The sequence below is a fragment of the Nanorana parkeri genome, unplaced genomic scaffold, assembly GCF_000935625.1.
Source record: "Nanorana parkeri isolate BGI_ZX_2015 unplaced genomic scaffold, ASM93562v1 scaffold3782, whole genome shotgun sequence".
Lineage (NCBI taxonomy): Eukaryota > Metazoa > Chordata > Amphibia > Anura > Dicroglossidae > Nanorana > Nanorana parkeri.
In genome coordinates, this window is record NW_017310050.1 from 935 (window position 1) to 6,153 (window position 5,219).

The window sequence follows — 5,219 nt, forward strand, 5'->3', positions numbered from 1 at the left end:
CATAACTGTCGGCCCCGCGAATGCCAAATCCACTTCTCCCCAGCTTACTCGTGTTCTGTTGTCTATGTCCATAAATAAAGTTTACATTCAATAACAAAAAAAATAAAAACCCTCCAGCCGTAAAGTGTATCCGCTGCAAAGTCAGGTCAGCGGATTGCTGTCAGAGAGCGTTCAGCATGAACCTCGGCCATGTCGGAATTACAGCAGAGAGAGGGAGAAAAGAGATTGATGTAAACAAAGTACGCCATAAATGAAGAAAAGCATTTTGCTGCTGAAGAGAACCAGCGAGGATCAATATTACGCAAGAATCTGTAAATTCAGACATTATTGTTTCCAATTTAAAGTGACTGTCACTTTAAAAAACTGAGCAAAGCTCCAACAATTTCCTGGCAGTGAATTACCCCCCCCTCTTTCCTTCCCTATTGGCCTACAAGCCAGCCAATCATAGTGATGGGCTAATAGGAATGTACAGGGTGGTTGCCGTTAGTCTCCCCTTATGGTGGAGGACACCATCTTGGACTGTAGTACGGCTTGTATTAATAACACTTCTCGAAAACCGACACTGACAAAATCATTCCGGCCATCACCTTACATTTCTATCCCCATTAGAGTGTGTTGTAATTAGGGATGCACCCATACTAGTATCGGTATCTGTGCCGAGTATTTGGGCGAGCACCCGTACCCACACAAATGCTCCGATGCCTAGCCCAATACTTGAGCTTCCGGTAATAGGAAGCCGGGCAGCGAGTCATTACACGCTGCCCGGCTTCCTAATTGGCTTGGAAGTCGGCTCCATGCTCCTTCGTGACGAAGGAGCATGGAGCTGGCCAATCAGGAAGCCGGGCAGAGAGTCATTACAAGCCCACGGCTTTCTAATTGGCCAGAAAGCCGGCTTCATGCTCCCTCATCCCTGTTGACGAGGGAGCATGGAGCCGGCTTCGTGACCAACCAGGAAGCCGGGCAACACGTCATTACACATCGCCCGGCTTCCTGATTAGCCAGAAAGCCGGCTCCATGCATCCTCGTCATAAAAAAAAAAAATATCGGTACTCAATACCGAAAAACCGGTATCGGTGCATCTCTAGTTGTAATGAGTGTGATTCCGTTTGCTAAGGCCCCATTCACACGTAGCGATTTCGCGCATTTTTGCCGCACGATATCGCGAGAAGTCGCCGGCTAATGATATTCAATGGAGCTGTCTTAGCTCCATGTCGCGCGTCGCTTCTACAGGACCCTTTTTTCGGCGGATTTTGCTTTTTTCTAATGGAGCCCGACGGAGAAGATCGCGCTACCGTCGCCCCGAAAGTCGCGCTATCCCGGCCGCTGCAAAAGGTATGTCGCTACGTGTGAATGGGGCCTAAATCTTCCTAAGATCTGAGACACTATCCTGTGTTTGGACAGCGTTGAGGAAACCTGGGAGCTGCTAAAGAAGAGCCCCATACACGGTGCAGTCATGAACGTACTCGAGGCTTCCCGTTTCCCAAAAATCCCCTTTGAAGACCAATACTAAAATGTGAACGGGCTTCCTCAAGTGGATAATAGTAAAAGAAGGGATGAAATGCCCCCATACTCCCTCCAGTGCTGCAAAAGGCATGGGGTCACATGATCCCTGCTGAAGGGGAGGAGGAATCAAGCTAAGCTCTCATCCTGACCTGCAACAGAGATCACTTGCCTGTGATCACATGACCCAGTGCCTAGGCCTGCAAGCAAAGTAAACAGGGGCCTAGGTATTCATCTGTTTACTTGACCATACCAATCAATAAGAACTCCAGGAAAAAAATGATTAATCCGTGCAGCGGGCCCTTCCCCCGCACTGCAAGGGTTAAGAGCTCATTTTTGTCTAGGTTCAAAAATATCAAAGTTATACACACTGGAAGCTGTCACAACGCTCCCTCCAGCCTCTCTCTTCCTATTCTGCAGCATTGGAATGTTCCTCAGCACCCTCGCATCTATACACAGCGTATAGAATGATGATTTACGGGGCCTTAGACTGCTATAGGAGAGTGGGGAGAGGCTGGAAGGACCGGTCTAAGAGCAAGCCGGCTACATGGCTCCGGTAGGTATAACTTTTTTTTTTTACATAGACCAAAAAGAGCCGTTAACACTTGCAGTGCCAGGGTAGCCCCACTGCAAGGGTTAATAGTTTTTTTCCCCCTGGAATCCTTCTTTAAAATGAAAAAAAAAGTCAGCTTTTCTTAAAGTATCTGAAGTCAAAAACGTTTTATTTTCTAGTTATGAACAGAGTAAGGAATAGTTTAGGTCCAGAAGGCCGAATCCCCTCTTAGCTTTTTGCATTTTGAACTTTCCCGTCATAGATATTCCCATTTCAAGCTCAGTTCGTGCCCACCTTGAGGTATTCCCACTACTGCATTCTGCATAATGTACAATAATTCCATTAGGGAGAGTGAGACCCCTTGTAATGGCCATAGTGGGTGTGCATGAGACCCCTTGTAATGGCCATAGTGGGTGTGCATGAGACCCCTTGTAATGGCCATAGTGGGTGTGCATGAGACCCCTTGTAATGGCCATAGTGGGTGTGCATGAGACCCCTTGTAATGGCTATAGTGGGTGTGCATGAGACCCCTTGTAATGGCTATAGTGGGTGTGCATGAGACCCCTTGTAATGGCCATAGTGGGTGTGCACGAGACCCCTTGTAATGGCCATAGTGGGTGTGCATGAGACCCCTTGTAATGGCCATAGTGGGTGTGCATTAGACCCCTTGTAATGGCCATAGTGGGTGTGCATTAGACCCCTTGTAATGGCCATAGTGGGTGTGCATTAGAGTGGCACAGAAACCTATACACACCCTAAAAGCCCATTTAGACCTATCTGGCCCGATGTGTTAATGTGTAAGGGCTGCCCACACATCACAATGGATCTCAATATTGGACTAATTGTCACCATGGTGTGTCACAATGCCTTGTGCAATGCAGGAATGTTGGAAGGGCCGTGCAAAATGCACATCACCACAACACATAGGTCTGGATGTTCCCTTCAGGGGTTGAGTTGATGGGGATTTGTGCACTTCAGAACTGCTCCTCTCCTCATACACGTCAGTCGGAATTCAAAAGCACCGCAAAGCAGGTTGATGCGGCTTAGAAAAAGGTCATGTGCAGGTCAGAAAGGAGGACAACTGCATCTGTCAGTTTGCAAGCATCTCAAAACTAACCTCAGATGTTAGAAGAATGCTCCTTTGGGCCTTGTTTACATGGGCAGCCAGGGTGCGGTAAAACCAGGGAGGTTGATCTGCAGTTTTACTGCCCCCCTGGTACCTGCTGTAAAACGGTGTCCGAACAGTGATGCATACATTGCCGCAGCTGTGGTGCTTTGTGTTGCAGCAAAAGATATACAGCATGACGCGTTTGGCAGGCGGTGCCGCTTGCCAAACATGACAATTGGAATGAATGGGACTGCACTGCAACCGTGTGGGTATGCAGTTGCAGTACACTACTATTGCAAAAGAAATGCCACATTGGGATTTATATAAAAAAAAAAATCAGGGGGTGGGGGTGGTGCTGCTTCCCCAACGCTGCTCCACTGTCCTCTGAAAAGCGATCCACTGCGGATTGCTTTTCAAAGGGTATTGGAGGCTGCCTCCCATGTGAACTCAGATAAAAGCATTTGCCCATTAATACAAGCCCAAAGTCCATCGACACAGGCCCTAAATTAAACAGTATTCAATAGGGATGCACCAATACCGATACTAGCATCGGTGCCGATACCGAGTATTTGGGCGAGCACTCATACTTGCCCAAATGCTCCAATGCCTAGCCCGATACCCGAGTATCAGGAAGCTGGGTAGCGAGTCATTACGCAGTCGGCTCCATGCTCCTTCGTGACTTGTGACGAAGGAGCATGGAGCTGGCCAATCAGGAAGCCGGGCAGAGAGTCATTACAAGCCCACGGCTTTCTAATTGGCCAGAAAGCCGGCTTCATGCTCCCTCATCCCTGTTGACGAGGGAGCATGGAGCCGGCTTTGTGACCAACCAGGAAGCCGGGCAACGCGTCATTACCCACCCCCCAGCTTCCTGATTGACCAGAAAGCCAGCTCCACGCTTCCTCGTCACCTGGTGTTGAGAGAGCATGTAGACGGCTTCCCTGCTAATCAGCTAGTCCGGTAGTGAGTTTTTACGCGGCCATTCAGGAAGCCAAGTGGCGAGTCATTACACGCCGCCTGGCTTCCTTAATGGGACTTCCGGTATCGGTATTGGCAAGTACCGAAAAAAATATATGTATATTGTTACTCGTACTCGAAGCCGATAAACCAGTATCGGTGCATCCCTAGTATTCAATGATAAGGTAATTTGCAGGTCATTATCGAATGATAAGAGGCATTTTAGCCGCCCACTATGCCCTTACGGCAAGCAGGATGATCATAGGAGCAGTCAAAGCCGCTCTCCGTAGTTCAATGGGACAAGAAGCTCCATTCACTTTAAAATCAAACAAAAATTTTAAAAGACATTCGTCAAGTCTGCGATGGCATTATTGAATGTTACGGTGAGATTTTTCGTATGACGCTTGTACGGAAATCTCCCAGTGTATGGCCGGCTTTAGACAAGGTAAGCAGCTTTATAATGGTGATCTAATCCTCCTGGTCGGAGTTCAACTTAAATAATAGACAGCAATAGCAGGCATCTAATGATGCCAGCCCCTCGAAACACTGACTTTTTACTTTTACTGAGCAACCAATCAGCAGGTCCGAAGCGTAGGGAGGACGCCTGAACCTAAGCCTAAAGAAATGCTTCAGTATTTGCATAGGTGTTTGGAGGCACTGTGTTTGGTGGCACTGCAACCATTATAGTGCCTGCCATCTGCTGTGTGACCTAGTTTAGTATTATCCATCCAATGCAGGTATCTCTTGCTTCTCAGGACGTGAGGGGTCGGTCATGCAAGCTGTATTAGAATGTATACAAGAAGGGGGTTGGGGCTTATGCTAACTTCAAACATACACCAAGACTACCTGTCCTACCCTCCCTTCCTCTCACTACTATGTCTACGAAAGGATGAGCAGTCCCTTCATATGGCCGTATCACTTACTAAGCCGTATCACTTACTAAGCTAAAAAAAAATACTACACAGGAAACTAAACTGTGCTATTAAGAATCCCGATCTGAATTGCTCAATCATCGCCCCCGAAGGTTAAAAAAAAAATAATAATAAAAAAAAAAGCGCAGGAGGCCGCATCAGGTACAAGTGTCAGCAGTTCATAATCCGGCCA